Raw genomic sequence first — 22822 nt, forward strand, 5'->3', positions numbered from 1 at the left:
AAACAATTGCTTTCTATAAAAAAGCAGACTAAAAATCTAAAAATTAAAGGAATAACACAAAAAACATTAAAAATCGCCGATATAACTTATTTAGCCCATGAAATGCCAAAAGTGTCAAAATTTGATAAATGTCATTAGTGTCAAAATTTTATAACAGTGGACTAAACTTGCCTGCGGTTGGACCAATTACAAACAAGTATTACAGCGTGGTAAAGAATCACTCCTCTTGGTTTAAAAACAACCTATATTAGTTGATAATTTTTTTTATTTAGCTAATGCCTCGACAACTAATGGCCATTGACATGGTAGGTACGGTGAATTATTGCAGTTAGGTACTCAGTGTCATGTGAAGTGTGTGTGTTGAGTAAGTGTCTTGTTACTTTGCAAAGTCGACGTCATTGTCTTTGCAAAAGGGACGCTAAATGTATCCGAACGTCTGCGGTCCCTCCGTAGACCAGGCCGGATCTGTAAAAATATTAGTACATTTGGACGTTGAGAGGTGACTCAAATTTTTTTGCAGAAATTGCTTGAAAATATATCAAATAATAATATTTGAGTTATCCTCCCTCTCAAAAAGGTCCGGAACATTGTTTAAATAAACAAAATGTCAAAAAATTAAGGAAAAATTCGATTTTTTTCTTGGTTTTTTGATTATAACTTTAAAAGTATTCATTTCCGAGAAAAGTTGTACTGACATAAAAGTTGCGTAATTAAATTTCCTATAATATAGAATTAGTTAAAAATTTAAGAAATACTCACAATTGTTGCAAAATAGCAATAATTTTTAAAAAAACATACAAAAACAAGTATTTGCATTTTACGTTTTTCAACCATTTATGCTACACTTAGGACCTTCATATTTCACCTTGAAAAATTTTATGATACATTAAAACAATACTGTAAATTTCATTAAGATCGGTACAATAGATTTTGCAAAATAAATTTTGCAATCCAGCTTTCGTAAAAAAAATTCATTTTTTCAAAATGTTACAGGACTGAAAATAAAGCAGATAGCAAGTTGAAAATTTTTTTGCACATAGAAGTGTACTGTACCATTCATTTGCAATTTTGCAAAATTAAAATCGCTTAACACCACGGCGTCAGGAATTTTTTTAAATAAGCATTAATTATTGGTGCTACGCGCAGGACAGCGGATAGGTTGCTCTGATTGGGCATTTCAATGACCTTTTATAATGATTGATACATTTTAATTTTTATGACATTTTGATATAAATAAATAAATTTGTTTATTGCAAAATAAAAACACATACTCTATCCTTTGAAATAATACTTTTATTAGCAAAAACTTTCTTTGTTCATATATTTTAACTTAAATAATAAAAGTTTATTATTTTTAAACATATTCAATTGTTTAAACAATATTTCACAAACAATATTAAAATTAGTTTGATTTTTGTGGAATTAAAATATTAAAATACAACAAAATATAGAGTAAGAAAGTAATATATTAGATAAAGATTAGAAGAAATTTTGGTGGAAATCAACCTGTGTGAATCGAACACAGCTGTCCTGCGCGTAGCACCAAAAATTATTGTTTATTTCAAAAATTTTCTGACGCCGTGGTAATTAATTGATTTTAATTTTGAAAATTGCAAATGAAAGGTAGAGTATATTTCTATAAGCAAAAAAAAATTCAACTTGCTATCTGCTTTACTTTCAGTCCTGTAACATTTTAAAAAAATGAATTTTTTTTGCGAAAGCTGTATTGCAATATTTATTTTGCAAAATCTATTGAACCGATCTTAATGAAATTTACAGTATTGTTTTACTGTATCATAAAGTTTTTCGGGGAGAAATATGAAGCTCCTAAGTGTAGCATAAATGGTTGAAAAACGTAAAATGCGAATACTTGTTTTTGTATGGTTTTTTCGCAATTATTGCTATTTTGCAACTAGGGTTACTATTTTTTAAATTTTTAACCAATTCTATATTGTAGTAAATTGAATTACACAACTTTTATGTCAGTACAACTTTTCTCGGAAATGAATACTTTTAAAGTTATAATCAAAAAACAAAGAAAAAAATCGAATTTTTCCTTCAATTTTTGACATTTTGATTATTTAAACAATGTTCCGGACCTTTTTGAGAGGGAGGATAACTCAAATATTATTATTTGATTTATTTTCAAGCAATTTCTGCAAAAAAATTTGAGTCACCTCTCAACGTCCATCTCAAAACAGATCCGCCCTGGACTACCGGTGAGTACCGATCCCACAAGGACAGAAACTATCTTCATTTATTAATTTATAATAAACGAAAAATTTCTGACCCTGGTGAGATTTGAACTCACGAGTATTCCTACCTTTTGATTGAAAGGTAGGCGCTCTTACCACTGAGCCACACTGGGGGTAGTTGATAATTATATTTTTTTACTAATCCAAATAAAAAAGGTCGTAGAAAAAGTATAGTATTCTACTTGCATGTAATGGCTATTACTCACTCTATTAAATTACGATACTCGCCTACGGCTCGTGTCGCAAACTTCATCATCTTGAGTAATAGCCATCATTACATGCTCGTTGAATAATACACTATTTCCTACGACCGTTTAATAATATGCTCATTATTCACTATTTTTTAATAGATAATAACATCCATTACTTTACCCGTGCGTAATAGTTCTTTACTCACGGGCTGAAGTTACTCACGGGTTGAAGTTATATTTAAGCGGTGCATGGCACTTTTAATCTTATACTTATTATTAGCAAACAAAATTACTTGTTTATTTAATAAAATAATCATTGTAATTTATATCAACAATTAATTTCGAAAAACGTTTAAAGGACTTTTAACTTTAACAATGGGTAAGTATATTTTTACGTTTAAATTTCAACATTTAACATTTTAAGATTGAAGTTTTAGAGTATTAGACTAATGACTCGTGTAATATTGGCCTCAAGTACCTCAAGCGTAGTTGGTTTATTCATGTAAATTTTGGACTTAAAGCTCCAAAGGAAAAATCTAGAGGTGTGATGTCACAGGATCTAGGCGGCCAATTCACTGTTCCGAAGCGAGAAACTGAATCACTCTTCACCGAATCGTTCTCGCACTAAAGCCCAGCTTTCACGGACTAAATGACAAGTGGCGTCTTGTTTGAACCCAACATCGAGAATTAGATCTTTAATTTCATGTACCAAATAGTCCATTATTATGGCGAGATAGCGGTCTTCATTCGCAGAGTTCTAAACAAATATGAATCACCGGTTCCACTAACCCATAAAATGAATCAAACAATTCTTTTTTTCTAATGGCAAATGGTCATTTTGTCAATTCACATAACCATTAAGCTAAACATGGGTCTCATCGAAAAACAATTTTTTTCTAAAACAGTGAATCTTCTGCAAGCTTATCAAGAGCTCATCGACTGAAACGGTGATGACTCAGAAGGTTGGTCGGTTTCAGATCTTGCACTACTTGAATTTTGTTTGCTTTTAAACAAAGATCCTTACGTAAAGGACGCAAGTTGTTGCATCTGACAAGTCAAGCTGTTAAAAACTACAACGAATCGATTCTCTTCATTATTTTCGCGTACACAATCCGCTACTGCTGCTATATTTTCTTTAGTACAGGTTGAACGTGGTCTATTTAATCGCGTGTTGTCGAATAATCGAAACTGGGTTTCAAACTTACTGATGGTATATCAAATTATGCGTTCGGCCAATTATGTGGACCATAAGTTGCTCTAATCGCACGAAACAGATTCCCTGTAGAACGCTCATTTTTGTAATACAACTAAATAATTTCTAGACTCCGTACGAAATTACAAAAAAGGTTTAAAATATATTAAACATTCCATCGTCCATTCAGATGCGTAGTACAAAATAAGTATTGTTTTTCAGAAAATAGGCTAATTATATCTGTTTGTTCTTAGTTTTTGTAAACAATATTATCAAAAATAAGCTGAGAATGTAAGCATTATCATAACGAAAACTTAGTTTTCGGTTAGCAAACATTATTTCAATATTACTATTCGCTCCGTGCAGGACTGACGTGACGTGGCACCTAGAGTCGTCACGTGACATTTTGGCGACAACAATTTTAAGATAAGCATTATGATAAAAAATATACTTGCGAAGTTGCAAATTATTAGTAATAAGTCAATAACCCGAGAGCAGTCGCGCCGTTAGAAAAAAGCGATTTTATCCTTTTTCGCGATAACTTGATGAAAACTTTTGCAACATAACTTTTCACTCGTAAGTGCCTCGAGGAAGGGTGTAGTAATGCGTAGGTTATTTTTCTTCTTCTCCTTTTTGTGGTATTTGTGGCTTTGGGGAGAGCCAATTAGCTTTAATATTTGTTAGAAATAATAGTTCTAACATAGCAAGTAAATAAAAATACTATAAAATAAAAATTTGTTGTAAATTCTTATTTAAATTCGTATTGTGAGATAAAATCTAACACGCGACTGTTCACGTTAGAGAAGTGAGCGCGACTGCTCCCGGGTTAAACGATATTTTTTCCAATTTACGGATAAAATGGTAAAATGCATGTAGTATTAAGAACTGGGTTTCTAAAAATTCATCACAATTTACCTTTTCAACCCCAAAACGGAACAAAAATGGAAAAATTTATCCTCGTTTTTAAACTAGGAGGAGTAATTCTTTACTCTTTACTTGTTTGCAGTTGGTCCAACCGTAGGAAAGTTTACTCCACTAAATTATGGCATTTTGACATTATTATTAATATCTATGAAATTTTGACACTATTGCTTATTAAACTTCTTAGTTTAATTAATTATATCGGCAATATTTTGTGATTTCTGAGTTATTTCTTTATTTTTTAGATATTTAATCTGCATTTATATAAAAAACTGTAGTTTTTAGAACTGTTTTGGCTAAATTGTTATTATTCTTATGTGACCGATACTGATTACTGCATTACAGTCGACATGGTTAACCAAAAAAGAAGATGAATCTGGTGATCTTTACAGTGGCATTATTTGGTGTGGATCTGTCTTTGTTTTTCCTCCTAGTTTACATGTTTTCTCTAATTTATTTGTCATTATTTTTGATATATATAGAAACTACGCCTACTTTTTGATTATTATTAGCATAATTAAAGACTTTTTAAATTAAATACGCAACATTTATTTATTATTTTTAATAAAATTTGTTATAAAAAGGATGACATTGATATTATAAAGAATCGCCAAAATTGTCATATTTATATAATTACTAATGATAATAATATAAGCACTTTTATAACATTACATTTTTTTGTAAAAAATATTTAATAGCAAATCGATCTTAAATATAAAAATATACACTCACCGGCACAAAATTCCACCACCCAAAATTTTTGATTGACAATTTATAAATTTATTACTTGTACTCCGATTTTCAAAATTCTTGCATCAGTTTGTAGGTAGGTACGTGGTTTGTTATTATTTCGGTAACACATTTTTTTTTGCTTGCATAGCATTAAGCGGGGGTGAATGGAAGTGTTGTATTTTTTCCTAAGATTAAAAAATTCTGTGGAAAAATTGGAGGGCTGATTTTCTTACATACCCCTTTTGTATCATCCTGGAGATATTCCTATGACTTTGCTTTTAGAATTATCCAAATATCTCTTTTCTTGTAAGAGCTGTATATTTTTTTTTCTACGGTCGTGCTAAAAGAGCCACTTTCACGCACGCATTCGTTTCCGGAAGTTGCATTTTCCCGCACGGCGTGCGTGAAAGTAACTTTTCCTGCACGGCGTGCGGGAAAGTAAAATACCTTGTAATATGGCATTATAATATGTTATGTTATAATACATGCAATAAACTGATATTGAGATAATATTTACTAATTTATTTCAAATGTATCTTATTGTGTTCATGTTTTAGTAAAATTAGCGAGATTATTTCATTCATAGGAGATTCTGACCAATAGAGAGCTACAGAAATCTGAATTAAATCGATAATTTTTGATTATTTCATTCATAGGAGATTCTGACCAATCGAAAGCTACAGAAATCTGAATTAAATCGATAATTTTTGATAAACTCCCGTCGTTAAGTATATTACGTTAGATGCCCTTCGTTGCTACGAAAAAATACATTCAGTGACATTAATGACAATTAATGTTTTAAAAATAATAAAAGTGATGACTTTCAATCGTAAAATTTTTATAAAAGCTGTGTGCTTAATGGTACTTACGTAAATAAATTACAATAAAATTTTAGTTTTGAACAGTTTTATTCATGAAATAATCGCAACAAATTGCACTCGACCTCTGAAATTAATATAGAATTTTGGCTCTCGTGATACTTTGACATAATTTCACTCGCCTTCGGCTCGTGAAATTAAAACTGTCAAAGTGTCACTCGGGAAAAATTCAATAATTTCAGAGCTCCTGTGTAATTACTACTGATAATTCGATGAAATAAAATTATTTTGACACAATATTTAAAATTTTAACTATTTAGAATGGGAAATAAGCCACAATATTATTAAAAAATGATTTTTATTTAATAAAAATCATTTTTTAATAATATTGTGGCTTATTTCCCATTCTAAATAGTTAAAATTGTAAAAATGCCACAAGAAAATAGCTTCAGAACAACAATATTTAAAAGTCAGATCAGTAGACAATTACAATGGTTTTGAATCGTCGTCATGGAAACTAACATCGTCGTCGTGGTAACCCATTAAGGCGGAGATACATATCCGCGCCGCGAACTCCGCGCCGTGTGAGCGCCGCGCTTTCGTAGCGCGGTTAATGTTCGTTAAAATTTTTCATTTTGACGAATCTTCCGCGATCCAGAGGAAACTTACGAGCATTTAGTAATTGTAGATAAATAATATTAAATGTGGGTGCCTACTACATTGGATTCGTTTTTCTCCGATGAGATCAGATCCGATATCGGCCGACGTCGGGAGTAGCTTCTCCTATTCTCATCGAGAAGTGTTTGGTTTCATTCCGATTGGTTGCAAGTTGAGTTGCAAGTTGGTTGCAAGTTGGTTGCAAGTTGGTTGCAAGTTGGTTGCAAGTTGGTTGTAAGTTGGTTGCAAGATGGTTGCAAGTTGGTTTCAAGTTGGGGGTTGCAAGCTAACATGTTTAAATATATTCAATGTCATCATCTCATTTTCATTTTCCACGGTAAACATCAATAAGTTTGATATTTCCTTCCGACCACTCCATTACTAACAAATATTCAACTCACGCGCCCCAAAACCAACAAACCACTCGCAAACCCGTCCAAATACGTATTGCGAACCATCAAAGCATTTGTTGAAAAGCCGACAGAAGTTAGATCGTGGTGCGCCGTGTGCGAGCCGTTTGTGTGCCACTTGAAAACACGTACTAATCTAACAAATATGTTGCGCGCAAGCGGCTCGCACACCGAGCAGAGCGCATATGTATACCCGCCTTTATATTGAAAGTTTGGTTTTGACAACCTTGTCAAAGAATTAATTTGTGTATTTTCACTTCTAAATAAAAATTGATATAACTTTATTTTTTGTGGCTTTTTTCCAAACGTACGGCCCTAGAAAAATTATTGTTCCTAACTCATGCGGAAAGTGTCTTCCTCACACTCGACTGCTTGTCCGTACTCCGCTATCACGTCGTTCGGGTCAACGGCAGTCTCGTACGTGAAAGTATCACTTTCCGCACTAGTTAGGAAAATAACTATTGGACAGTGATTGACTTATAAACCTGCATAGATATCTTAAAAATTGATATTGGATTGATAAGATTAGAATGACCTGCATGCATTCCAGATCTCATTCCTATTGAGCATTTATTGTAATAATTAAAAAGAGCTATTCACTGTCTCCTAGTCCTCCAGAAAATTTGGTAGGGTTATGGTCCTGGTAGAGGAATATCTGGATATTCCCTAGGCAAGCATAACGTATAACTCATCTTTATTCGATGCCAAACAGATTGCGAGCAGTCGCTGCTGCGAGAGGTGGACATACCCGCTATTGTTTTGTTTTGTTTTGTTTTGTGTTGTTAATTTTATTGCGTTTGATATTTTTAATTAAGTAAACCTTCAAAGCAGTGTTTTTAATTACAGCTCTTAAAAGAAAAGAGATATTCGGATAATTCAAAAAACAAAATCTTAGGGATTCCTCCCTTAGACCAGTAAGGATCTGTGAAAAAACGTCTATTTTTGGATGTGAGAGGTGGCATTCGGATTTTTGCAGATAAAGTTGGGTGACACCTTCAGTAATAATAATTGACTTATGCTCCTTCTCAAATATGCCCGGAACATTAATAAAAAAATTAAAATATTTAAAAATTTCGAAAAACGTCGATTTTTTTCTGCTTTCTTTGCTTATAATTTTAAAACGATTCGTTTTGGAACAAAGTCGTAGAGAAATAAAATAAAGATAATTGAATTTTGTATGATATACGACTGGTCAAAAAGTCTTAACGTATTACCTTTTCTGCAATATAGCAGTAAATACAAAATAAGGGGGCAAAATACGCCTGTGGTTATTCAATGATTTTAACCACTTTGGTGGCACTTAGAACCTTAGTAATTCACTTAGGAAATTCTTTGTAACATACTTAAACCATGTACCAAATTTAATTAAAATCGACCTAATAAATTTTGCATAATAAATTTGCAATCTAAATGTTTTTAAAAAAGTTCAATTTCTTTAAAATCTTTCTGAACAAAAAGTAGACCATTTAGAAGTTGGCTAATTTTTTTACATAGAGGTGCTCTACCTATCTAATATACTTTACAGAATTTAAATCGGATTATTTAAGGGGCCTCAGCAATGTTTTAAACTTATAAACAATTTTTTTGCTTATAAACAAATAGCTTTGTTTAATAATAAAAAAATTATTTTTAGCAATGCAAATAATTAAAACTGGTATAATTTGACTTAAACTTTCAAATGCTGTCAGCAGAATTGCTATTTTATTTTTTAATCAAAAGTTATTTTCGTTCAAAAATTGCAATTTTTCGATTTTTTGAAAGTTCTACTGCGTTTATTTCGAAAACCATGCATCCTACGAAAAAACTTGTAAGAACAGTTTTTGCTTAGAATTATCCAAGAAATACAAAAAATATATTATTTTACGAAAAATCGATGTTATGTAATTCCTCAAGTTCTTTGTTTATAACAATCTTATCGACATCCGGAACAACTGTTATCCAAAAAAATCGTGTTCTACGGATAAAAAAATACAAAAAAATCTTGGGTCTAAAAAAGTCTATCTAAATAAAGGAGCCCGTAACACACCCTCCTGGCCACAGCACTAATTTGTTTATAAACCAAAAAATTGTTTATAATTTAAAAACATTGCTGAGGCTGCTTAAGTAATCTGATTTCAATTCTGAAAAGTGTAATAGATAGGTGGAGTGCTTTTTTATATGTAAAAAAATTGACAAATCTTTGTATGTTCTAGTTTTTGTTGTGCAAGATTTTAAACAATATTAATCTTTTAAAAAAAGTTTAGATTGCAAAATTATTATTCAAAATCTAGTAAGTCAATTTTAATGAAATTTGGTGTACGGTTTTAGCACATTACAAAAATTTTCTAAGCGAATTAGGAAGGTTCCAAATGTAACCTAAGTGATGGAAAATCATTGAATAAGGACAGACTTGTTTTGCCCCCTTATTTTATATTTATTGCTATTCTGCAGCAAGGGTGATAAATTAAGACATTTTTAACCAATCGCATCTGATAGAAAATTTAATTATCTTTGTTTTATTCTTATACGACTTTGTTCCAAAATGAATTGTTTTAAAGTTATACGCAAAAAAATTAGTAAAAAGAACGAAATTTTTTGAAATTTTTAAATATTTTATTTTTTTTATTAATGTTCCGGGCATATTTGAGAAGGAGCATAAATCAATTATTATTAACGAAGTTATCACCTAACTTTATCCGAAAAAATCTGAACGCCACCTCTCACATCCATCCACCTAAAAACAAATCCTTACTGGTCTACCTGATATTACAAAAGAAATATGTAACAAAATCAGCTCTTCAATGTTTCCACACAATTTTTTAAAGTTAGGATAAAATACAATGCTTTCATTCACCCCCGCATAATGCCATTTAAGCACAATTTTTTTGTTACCGGAATAATAACGAACGACACAAAAACATGCACCTACAAACTGATGCAAGAATTTTGAAAATCGGAGTACAAATAATAAAGTCATAAATTGTCAAACTTAATCAAAACTTTTGTGTGGCGGAATTTGGTGCCCGTGAGTGTATATTATGGATTATAAATGCACATGACCATAATTATCATTTATCATTTTGCTGTCACTACTAGAAGCCTCCGTAATCTCATTTTGGTACGTAGAATTCGTCTTTTTTGATTATAAATTCAATTTCGCCAGACGAAAATTGAAAGTGAAATGAAACGGAAAATGGAAACTCCAGCAAAGCGCCTCGTCACTTCCTTGAATGTAACCAAAAACAAGTAAAATAAAATAAAAATGACCATTAACTCTCATATACACATCCGGCGAAACGTAAACACATAAAAGTATCATTAATCTAGATTATGAAGCAAAAGTTTTTCGTTTTGTGTCTGCCTGCGTCTGTTTTAGGTTCATGGTTTCTCTTGATAACAAAAACCAACACAAACCCTTCTGGCTTATAAACCCCAAGCAAAGTGATGAATTCGGAAAATTTTCTGTTGATTAACAATTATATGGGCCTTATTATTAGTCGTAAAACTCGAAAAACAGGAGTTATGTATTGGCCGTCGCTTGATAATATCAAATTATTTTATTTTCATGCAAAGCAAAAAAGGATAAATTAAGAAAATTTAATATTCCTTTTTTGTTTTAATTTTTTGTCCCTTTTACAGTTCTTATATACCGGGTGTTAAATCGTTAAATGGGCTATAGAAAAGTCAACGGGCAATTCTAAAATATTTAATTCCAGCTTCCCTAATTTTTTACATCAAAAGTTATGTGCAACTGTTTTTAGAAGACTGAAACCTCCGTTAAAATCAAATGTTAGATTCATTCTAAGAATTAAACACATTTGAAAATTTACCCAAAATTAAATACATTTGTCAGAGTACCTATTATTAGTACATTCATTATACAGGGTGTAACAGAAATACAGGTCATAAATTGAATCACATATTCTGGGACCAAAAATAGTTCGATTGAACCTAACTTACCTTAGTACAAATGTGCACATAAAAAACGTTACAGCCCTTTGAAGTTACAAAATGAAAATCGATTTTTTCCAATATATTGAAAACTATTAGAGATCTTTTATTCAAAATAGACATGTGGCATTCTTATGGTAGTAATATCTTAAGAAAAAATTATAGTGAAATTTGTACACCCCATAAAAATTTTATGGGTGCTTTGTTCTTCTAAACCCCCCCAAATTTTTTTGTACGTTCCAATTTAATTAGTATTGTAGTAACATTAGTTAAACACAATACTTTAAAAACTTTTTTGTCTCTTACTACTTTTTCGAAAAGACAGTTTTTATCGAGATATTTTGAATATTTGTCAAATCCACCACATATTTGTATATGGCTAAGTACGATTATGGAGACTTGGTAATAATATGAAAATTTATTTATGATTTACATTTTTAGGTATATTTTGAACCATATTTAAAAAGAAGTAATATCTCGATAAAAAGTGCCTCCTCTAAAAAATACAAAGAGGCAAAAAAGTTTTAAAAACACTGTGTTTAACTAATGGTACCGCAGTAAAAGTTTAATTGGAACATACACAAACATTTGGGGGGTTTAAAGGAACAAAACCCCCATAAAATTTTTATGTAAACATATTAAAAAAGAAGCCGCAACTCGATAAACACTGCCTTAGCGAAAAAATATTAAGAGGCAAAAAAGTTTTAGAAATATTGATTTTAACTAATTGTACCACAACAATAATTTAATTGGAACGTACACAAAAGTTTAGGGTGGTTTAAGGGAACAAAACCCCCATAAAATTTTTATGGGATGCACAAATTTCACTTTAATCCTTTTTTAGTATGTTCCTGCCATAAGAATGCCACATGTCAATTTACAATAAAAAATCTCTAATAGTTTTCGATATATTCGAAAAAAAAAACGATTTTCATTTTGTAACTTCAAAGGGCTGTAACTTTTTTATGTGCATATTAGTACTAAGGTAAATTAGATTCATTCGAAATATTTTTGGTCTCAGAATATGTAATTTAATTTATGACCGGTATTTTCGTTACACCCTGTATATTTGACCTCTAAAAAACATACGCAAAAGCTTAATATACCTGAGAATATCAATTTTAGGACCTCGAATGCAAAAATATGCAAACAAGTTTGCCTCTCCTACCCCTGGGCATCCTCTAAAATCCCTCATAAAAATCGTAAAAAACGGCAAGAATTTTGCGCAATTTTTACTTATTTAACAGCTATAGAAACATTGATTTAAATGCAACAACTTTATAAGAAATCATCCCTTTTCACCTTTAAGGCGAGTTCTGGTTTTTGTCGAGAGGACATTATAATCAAAGGACATCGAAATTTTACCGACGAGTTGCTACACATTTAATTTAAAAAATTGATTTTGAGTGCGTAGGGGAGGTTTTAAATCGCCAGTCGTTTCCAGTGTTGTTTCCGAGAGAACGGTACTTTCTACGCCAAAAGTGCTAGTATAGATTTTTGGTCAAAATTCTCTCAGGTACTTTTTTTGTTTGAAACATTTTTTCGAAGGCATGCATATTGTTGCTAAATTGATGGTTTTCTCCATCCAGTTCCGTGTTGGGTAGTTTTAGGGGAAAGCCAAGGGGAACCATTTTTTGCATCATTTTGGGGGTCAGCAAAATTCAACTTGTTCGTATAATTTTTGGAGGTAATATATCGAGCGATTGGACTAATAATACTCTGGAAAAAGGTGCTTGATGATGAGCTGCAATAACTTTTTGACTAATTGCAGATACTTAAGGGGTGTCAGATTATTTTTCTCCCCAGTCTTCATCTTACTGTCCACTGATTTAATAAGGACTCTCTTTATTCCACGGTGTTGTTGTTGCACTTAAACGGCATAACGATGACGATTGTTTAACCTTCGGATGACCAAACGGGGGAAATTGTGACCCCAGCGTATGTTTTTCTTTAATAAATTCAAAAGTATTTTTAATCTTTAACTCATTATTTTTTTAGTTGACTTTAATATCATTCTATATATCCTCATATTTTGAAATAAAAAAAATTCCCTATATTTTGCGAATAAAAAATATATTCTGGAGTTGATGTTTAGTAAAATACCGTCTATTATGTGTAATTCCAAGTAGTTTTACGGTAATGACGTCGACTTTGCAAAGTATCAAGACACTTACTCAACATACACACTACACATGACACTAATACTCATGTTGTGACTGGCTGAATGACATAAAGTCCTTGCAAAAAAAAAATTAAAAAAAAACTTCATTTTTTTGTTAATTGTCATTTTTGACATTTTTGACCTGGGGTCATTTTCCCCCCCTTGGTCATCCGTGTAACAAAAAAAGGTTGGTCATCGGAAGGTTAATATTATTGACACAATAAAGAGATCATCACGAGCAGTTTTGTAAATCGCTTTCTACCTATTCCAGGTCGTCTACGAAAGAATCTAGTCTCCTCATATAACTGGAACACTCCTCAAACCGCTGCGCGTGTCATATCCAGTTGTACAACAACAGCTAACTGGCTGAGTCCATTTTCTATTAATACAATAACTAGGGAAGCTATGTCTGGTGTAGTATCTATTAAAACTTACACACACTTGAACAATACATTACTAATGAAAAACGAACAATATGCAATTTTTAGTTGTAAATTAATATATAATAACAAATTTTGACAAATTTCCTATTATGGCTATAAACATCAAATAAATATCTACTAGATACACCTGGTCCAGCTAGTCCCAAAAAGTGCAACAGTTTAACTCTTGAAGTTAAGTTGGAGATATTATGTTTTTTTTTTAATTTTTAGAAACTGATACATTTATCTCTTTAACGGAAGGTTTTTTCTTACGAATCGTAACTCGTAGAGAAATTCTGCGAACAGCAGAATAACGAGAGGAAAATTTTATGTAAGAAAAGTGCTACACATTGACTCTGGCACTCGAATTGACACCAATATGTCCAGTTAACGAATTTTGAAAAAACTCCAAGGGTACCCCCTTTGTTGATTTTATGACAAAAGTTTTCAAAGAAGAAATTGTTTTCTTCGGTCTTCCGGCGTTAGTAGGTACACCTGGTCCAGTTAGTCCCAAAAAGTGCAACAGTTTAACTCTTGAAGTTAAGTTGGAGATATTATGATTTTTTTAATTGTTGGAAATTGATACAGTTATCTCTTTAAAGGAAGCTTTTTTCTTACGAACCGTAACTCGCAGAGAACTTCTGCGGAGAGCAGAAGAACGAAAGGAAAATTTCATGTAAGAAAAGTGCTACACATTGACTCTGGCACTCGAATTGACACCAATATTTTCAATTAACGAATTTTGAAAAAAATCCAAGGGTACCCCCTTTGTTGATTTTATGACAAAAGTTTTCAAAGAAGAAATTGTTTTCTTCGGTTTTCCAGCGTTAGTAGATACACCTAGTCCAGCTAGTCCCAAAAAGTGCTACAGTTTAACCCTTGAAGTTAAGTTGGAGATATTATGTTTTTTTTTTAATTTTTAGAAACTGATACATTTATCTCTTTAACGGAAGGTTTTTTTTACGAATCGTAACTCGTAGAGAAATTCTGCGAACAGCAGAATAACGAGAGGAAAATTTTATGTAAGAAAAGTGCTACACATTGACTCTGGCGCTCGAATTGACACCAATATGTCCAATTAACGAATTTTGAAAAAAATCCTTTGTTGATTTTATGACAAAAGTTTTCAAAGACGAAATTGTTTCTTCGGTTTTCCGGCGTTATTAGGTACACCTGGTCCAGCTAGTCCCAAAAAGTGCAACAGTTTAACTCTTGAAGTTAAGTTGGAGATATTATGATTTTTTTAATTGTTGGAAATTGATACATTTATCTCTTTAACGGAAGCTTTTTTCTTACGAACCGTAACTCGCAGAGAACTTCTGCGGACAGCAGAAGAACGAGAGGAAAATTTTATGTAAGAAAAGTGCTACACATTGACTCTGGCACTCGAATTGACACCAATATGTCCAATTAGGAAGCTTTTTTCTTACGAACCGTAACTCGCAGAGAACTTCTGCGGAGAGCAGAAGAACGAAAGGAAAATTTCATGTAAGAAAAGTGCTACACATTGACTCTGGCACTCGAATTGACACCAATATTTTCAATTAACGAATTTTGAAAAAAATCCAAGGGTACCCCCTTTGTTGATTTTATGACAAAAGTTTTCAAAGAAGAAATTGTTTTCTTCGGTTTTCCAGCGTTAGTAGATACACCTAGTCCAGCTAGTCCCAAAAAGTGCTACAGTTTAACCCTTGAAGTTAAGTTGGAGATATTATGTTTTTTTTTTAATTTTTAGAAACTGATACATTTATCTCTTTAACGGAAGGTTTTTTTTACGAATCGTAACTCGTAGAGAAATTCTGCGAACAGCAGAATAACGAGAGGAAAATTTTATGTAAGAAAAGTGCTACACATTGACTCTGGCGCTCGAATTGACACCAATATGTCCAATTAACGAATTTTGAAAAAAATCCTTTGTTGATTTTATGACAAAAGTTTTCAAAGACGAAATTGTTTCTTCGGTTTTCCGGCGTTATTAGGTACACCTGGTCCAGCTAGTCCCAAAAAGTGCAACAGTTTAACTCTTGAAGTTAAGTTGGAGATATTATGATTTTTTTAATTGTTGGAAATTGATACATTTATCTCTTTAACGGAAGCTTTTTTCTTACGAACCGTAACTCGCAGAGAACTTCTGCGGACAGCAGAAGAACGAGAGGAAAATTTTATGTAAGAAAAGTGCTACACATTGACTCTGGCACTCGAATTGACACCAATATGTCCAATTAACGAATTTTGAAAAAAATCCAAGGGTACCCCCTTTGTTGACTTTATGACAAAAGTTTTCAAAGAAGAAATTGTTTTCTTCGGTTTTCCGGCGTTACTAGATACACCTGGTCCAGCTAGTCCCAAAAAGTGCAACAGTTTAACTCTTGAAGTTAAGTTGGAGATATTATGTTTTTTGTTAATTTTTAGAGACTGATACATTTATCTCTTTAACGGAATTTTTTTTCTTACGAATCGTAACTCGTAAAGAAATTCTGCGAACAGCAGAATAACGAGAGGAAAATTTTATGTAAGAAAAGTGCTACCCATTGACTCTGGCACTCGAATTGACACCAATATGTCCAATTAACGAATTTTGAAAAAAATCCAAGGGAATAATAAAAAAAAATACCCCCTTTGTTGATTTTATGACAAAAGTTTTCAAAGAAGAAATTGTCTTCTTCGGTTTTCCGGCGTTACTAGATACACCTGGTCCAGCTAGTCCCAAAAAGTGCAACAGTTTAACTCTTGAAGTTAAGTTGGAGATATTATGTTTTTTTTAATTTTTAGAAACTGATACATTTATCTCTTTAACGGAAGGTTTTTTCTTACGAATCGTAACTCGTAGAGAAATTCTGCGAACAGCAGAATAACGAGAGGAAAATTTTATGTAAGAAAAGTGCTACACATTGACTCTGGCACTCGAATTGACACCAATATGTCCAGTTAACGAATTTTGAAAAAAATCCAAGGGTACCCCCTTTGTTGATTTTATGACAAAAGTTTTCAAAGAAGAAATTGTTTTCTTCGGTCTTCCGGCGTTAGTAGGTACACCTGGTCCAGTTAGTCCCAAAAAGTGCAACAGTTTAACTCTTGAAGTTAAGTTGGAGATATTATGATTTTTTTAATTGTTGGAAATTGATACAGTTATCTCTTTAAAGGAAGCTTTTTTCTTACGAACCGTAACTCGCAGAGAACTTCTGCGGACAGCAGAAGAACGAAAGGAAAATTTCATGTAAGAAAAGTGCTACACATTGACTCTGGCACTCGAATTGACACCAATATTTTCAATTAACGAATTTTGAAAAAAATCCAAGGGTACCCCCTTTGTTGATTTTATGACAAAAGTTTTCAAAGAAGAAATTGTTTTCTTCGGTTTTCCAGCGTTAGTAGATACACCTAGTCCAGCTAGTCCCAAAAAGTGCTACAGTTTAACCCTTGAAGTTAAGTTGGAGATATTATGTTTTTTTTAATTTTTAGAAACTGATACATTTATCTCTTTAACGGAAGGTTTTTTCTTACGAATCGTAACTCGTAGAGAAATTCTGCGAACAGCAGAATAACGAGAGGAAAATTTTATGTAAGAAAAGTGCTACACATTGACTCTGGCGCTCGAATTGACACCAATATTTCCAATTAACGAATTTTGAAAAAAATCCTTTGTTGATTTTATGACAAAAGTTTTCAAAGACGAAATTGTTTCTTCGGTTTTCCGGCGTTACTAGGTACACCTGGTCCAGCTAGTCCCAAAAAGTGCAACAGTTTAACTCTTGAAGTTAAAATGGAGATATTATGATTTTTTTAATTGTTGGAAGTTGATACATTTATCTCTTTAACGGAAGCTTTTTTCTTACGAACCGTAACTCGCAGAGAACTTCTGCGGACAGCAGAAGAACGAGAGGAAAATTCTATGTAAGAAAAGTGCTACACATCGACTCTGGCACTCGAATTGACACCAATATGTCCAGTTAACGAATTTTGAAAAAATCCAAGGGTACCCAATTTGTTGATTTTATGACAAAAGTTTTCAAAGAAGAAATTGTTTTCTTCGGTTTTCCGGCGTTAGTAGATACACCTGGTCCAGCTAGTCCCAAAAAGTGCAACAGTTTAACTCTTGAAGTTAGGTTGGAGATATTATGATTTTTTTAATTGTTGGAAATTGATACATTTATCTCTTTAACGGAAGCTTTTTTCTTACGAACCGTAACTCGCAGAGAACTTCTGCGGACAGCAGAAGAACGAGACGAAAATTTTATGTAAGAAAAGTGCTACACATTGACTCTGGCACTCGAATTGACACCAATATGTCCAATTAACGAATTTTGAAAAAAATCCCTTTGTTGATTTCACAAAAAGTTTTCAAAGAAGAAATTGTTTTCTTCGGTTTTCCGGCGTTACTAGATACACCTGGTCCAGCTAGTCCCAAAAAGTGCAAGAGTTTAACTCTTGAAGTTAAGTTGGAGATATTATGTTTTTTTTAATTTTTAGAAACTGATACATTTATCTCTTTAACGGAAGGTTCTTTCTTACGAATCGTAACTCGTAGAGAAATTCTGCGAACAGCAGAACAACGAGAGGAAAATTTTATGTAAGAAAAGTGCTACACATTGACTCTGGCACTCGAATTGACACCAATATGTCCAGTTAACGGATTTTGAAAAAAATCCAAGTGTACCCACTTTGTTAATTTTATGACAAAAGTTTTCAAAGAAGAAATTGTTTTCTTCGGTTTTCCGGCGTTAGTAGATACACCTGGTCCAGCTAGTCCCAAAAAGTGCAACAGTTTAACTCTTGAAGTTAAGTTGGAGATATTGTGATTTTTTTAATTGTTGGAAATTGATACATTTATCTCTTTAACGGAAGCTTTTTTCTTACGAACCGTAACTCGCAGAGAACTTCTGCGGACAGCAGAAGAACGAGAGGAAAATTTTATGTAAGAAAAGTGCTACACATTGACTCTGGCACTCGAATTGACACCAATATGTCCAATTAACGAATTTTGAAAAAAATCCAAGGGTACCCCCTCTGTTGATTTTATGACAAAAGTTTTCAAAGAAGAAATTGTTTTCTCCGGTTTTCCGGCGTTAGTAGGTACACCTGGTCCAGCAAGTCCCAAAAAGTGCAACAGTTTAACTCTTGAAGTTAAGTTTGAGATATTATGATTTTTTTAATTTTTGGAAATTCATACATTTATCTCTTTAACGGAAGCTTTTTTCTTACGAATCGTAACTCGTAGAGAAATTCTGCGAACAGCAGAATAACGAGAGGAAAATTTTATGTAAGAAAACATTGACTCTGGCACTCGAATTGACACCAATATTTTCAATTAACGAATTTTGAAAAAAATCCAAGGGTACCCCCTTTGTTGATTTTATGACAAAAGTTTTCAAAGAAGAAATTGTTTTCTTCGGTTTTCCGGCGTTACTAGATACACCTGGTCCAGCTAGTCCCAAAAAGTGCAACAGTTTAACTCTTGAAGTTAAGTTGGAGATATTATGATTTTTTTAATTGTTGGAAATTGATACATTTATCTCTTTATTGGAAGCTTTTTTCTTACGAACCGTAACTCGCAGAGAACTTCTGCGGACAGCAGAAAAACGAGAGGAAAATTTTATGTGAGAAAAGTGCTACACATTGACTCTGGCACTCGAATTGACACCAATATGTCCAATTAACGAATTTTGAAAAAAATCCAAGGGTACCGCCTTTGTTGATTTTATGACAAAAGTTTTTAAAGAAGAAATTGTTTTCTCCGGTTTTCTGGCGTTAGTAGGTACACCTGGTCCAGCTAGTCCCAAAAAGTGCAACAGTTTAACTCTTGAAGTTAAGTTGGAGATATTATGATTTTTTAAATTGTTGGAAATTGATACATTTATCTCTTTAACGGAAGCTTTTTTCTTACGAACCGTAACTCGCAGAGAACTTCTGCGGACAGCAGAAGAACGAGAGGAAAATTTTATGTAAGAAAAGTGCTACACATTGACTCTGGCACTCGAATTGACACCAATATGTCCAGTTAACGAATTTTGAAAAAAATCCAAGGGTACCCCCTTTGTTGATTTAATGACAAAAGTTTTCAAAGAAGAAATTGTTTTCTTCGGTTTTCCGGCGTTACTAGATACACCTGGTCCAGCTAGTCCCAAAAAGTGCAACAGTTTAACTCTTGAAGTTAAGTTGGAAATATTATGATTTTTTTAATTGTTGGAAATTGATACATTTATCTCTATAACGGAAGCTTTTTTCTTACGAACCGTAACTCGCAGAGAACTTCTGCGGACAGCAGAAGAACGAGAGGAAAATTTTATGTAAGAAAAGTGCTACACATTGACTCTGGCACTCGAATTGACACCAATATGTCCAATTAACGAATTTTGAAAAAAATCCAAGGGTACCCCCTTTGTTGACTTTATGACAAAAGTTTTCAAAGACGAAATTGTTTTCTTCGCTTTTCCGGCGTTACTAGATACACCTGGTCCAGCTGGTCGCAAAAAGTGCAACAGTTTAGCTCTTGAAGATAAGTTGGAGATATTATGATTGTTTTAATTGTTGGAAATTGATACATTTATCTCTTTAACGGAAGCTTTTTTCTTACGAACCGTAACTCGCAGAGAACTTCTGGCGACAGCAGAAGAACGAAATAAAAATATTATGTAAGAAAAGTGCTACACATTGACTCTGGCACTCGAATTGACACCAATATGTCCAATTAACGAATTTTGAAAAAAATCTAAGGGTACCCCCTTTGTTGATTTTATGACAAAAGTTTTCAAAGAAGAAATTGTTTTCTTCGGTTTTCCGGCGTTACTAGATACACCTGGTCCAGCTAGTCCCAAAAAGTGCAACAGTTTAACTCTTGAAGTTAAGTTGGAAATATTATGATTTTTTTAATTGTTGGAAATTGATACATTTATCTCTTTAACGGAAGCTTTTTTCTTACGAACCGTAACTCGCAGAGAACTTCTGCGGACAGCAGAAGAACGAGAGGAAAATTTTATGTAAGAAAAGTGCTACACATTGACTCTGGCACTCGAATTGACACCAATATGTCCAATTAACGAATTTTGAAAAAAATCCAAGGGTACCCCCTTTGTTGATTTTATGACAAAAGTTTTCAAAGAAGAAATTGTTTTCTTCGCTTTTCCGGCGTTACTAGATACACCTGGTCCAGCTGGTCGCAAAAAGTGCAACAGTTTAGCTCTTGAAGTTAAGTTGGAGATATTATGATTGTTTTAATTGTTGGAAATTGATACATTTATCTCTTTAACGGAAGCTTTTTTCTTACGAACCGTAACTCGCAGAGAACTTCTGGGGACAGCAGAAGAACGAAATAAAAATTTTATGTAAGAAAAGTGCTACACATTGACTCTGGCACTCGAATTGACACCAATATGTCCAATTAACGAATTTTGAAAAAAATCCAAGGGTACCCCCTTTGTTGATTTTATGACAAAAGTTTTCAAAGAAGAAATTGTTTTGTTCGGTTTTCCGGCGTTACTAGATACACCTGGTCCAGCTAGTCCCAAAAAGTGCAACAGTTTAACTCTTGAAGTTAAGTTGGAGATAATATTATGATTTTTTTAATTGCTGGAAATTGATACATTTATCTCTTTAACGGAAGCTTTTTTCTTACGAACCGTAACTCGCAGAGAACTTCTGCGGACAGCAGAAGAACGAGAGGAAAATTTTATGTAAGAAAAGTGCTACACATTGACTCTGGCACTCGAATTGACACCAATATGTCCAGTTAACGAATTTTGAAAAAAATCCAAGGGTACCCCCTTTGTTGATTTAATGACAAAAGTTTTCAAAGAAGAAATTGTTTTCTTCGGTTTTCCGGCGTTACTAGATACACCTGGTCCAGCTAGTCCCAAAAAGTGCAACAGTTTAACTCTTGAAGTTAAGTTGGAAATATTATGATTTTTTTAATTGTTGGAAATTGATACATTTATCTCTATAACGGAAGCTTTTTTCTTACGAACCGTAACTCGCAGAGAACTTCTGCGGACAGCAGAAGAACGAGAGGAAAATTTTATGTAAGAAAAGTGCTACACATTGACTCTGGCACTCGAATTGACACCAATATGTCCAATTAACGAATTTTGAAAAAAATCCAAGGGTACCCCCTTTGTTGATTTTATGACAAAAGTTTTCAAAGAAGAAATTGTTTTCTTCGCTTTTCCGGCGTTACTAGATACACCTGGTCCAGCTGGTCGCAAAAAGTGCAACAGTTTAGCTCTTGAAGTTAAGTTGGAGATATTATGATTGTTTTAATTGTTGGAAATTGATACATTTATCTCTTTAACGGAAGCTTTTTTCTTACGAACCGTAACTCGCAGAGAACTTCTGGCGACAGCAGAAGAACGAAATAAAAATATTATGTAAGAAAAGTGCTACACATTGACTCTGGCACTCGAATTGACACCAATATGTCCAATTAACGAATTTTGAAAAAAATCTAAGGGTACCCCCTTTGTTGATTTTATGACAAAAGTTTTCAAAGAAGAAATTGTTTTCTTCGGTTTTCCGGCGTTACTAGATACACCTGGTCCAGCTAGTCCCAAAAAGTGCAACAGTTTAACTCTTGAAGTTAAGTTGGAAATATTATGATTTTTTTAATTGTTGGAAATTGATACATTTATCTCTTTAACGGAAGCTTTTTTCTTACGAACCGTAACTCGCAGAGAACTTCTGCGGACAGCAGAAGAACGAGAGGAAAATTTTATGTAAGAAAAGTGCTACACATTGACTCTGGCACTCGAATTGACACCAATATGTCCAATTAACGAATTTTGAAAAAAATCCAAGGGTACCCCCTTTGTTGATTTTATGACAAAAGTTTTCAAAGAAGAAATTGTTTTCTTCGCTTTTCCGGCGTTACTAGATACACCTGGTCCAGCTGGTCGCAAAAAGTGCAACAGTTTAGCTCTTGAAGTTAAGTTGGAGATATTATGATTGTTTTAATTGTTGGAAATTGATACATTTATCTCTTTAACGGAAGCTTTTTTCTTACGAACCGTAACTCGCAGAGAACTTCTGGGGACAGCAGAAGAACGAAATAAAAATTTTATGTAAGAAAAGTGCTACACATTGACTCTGGCACTCGAATTGACACCAATATGTCCAATTAACGAATTTTGAAAAAAATCCAAGG

Source organism: Diabrotica virgifera, chromosome 6 (genome assembly GCF_917563875.1).
Source record: "Diabrotica virgifera virgifera chromosome 6, PGI_DIABVI_V3a".
NCBI classification, from domain to species: Eukaryota; Metazoa; Arthropoda; class Insecta; order Coleoptera; family Chrysomelidae; genus Diabrotica; species Diabrotica virgifera.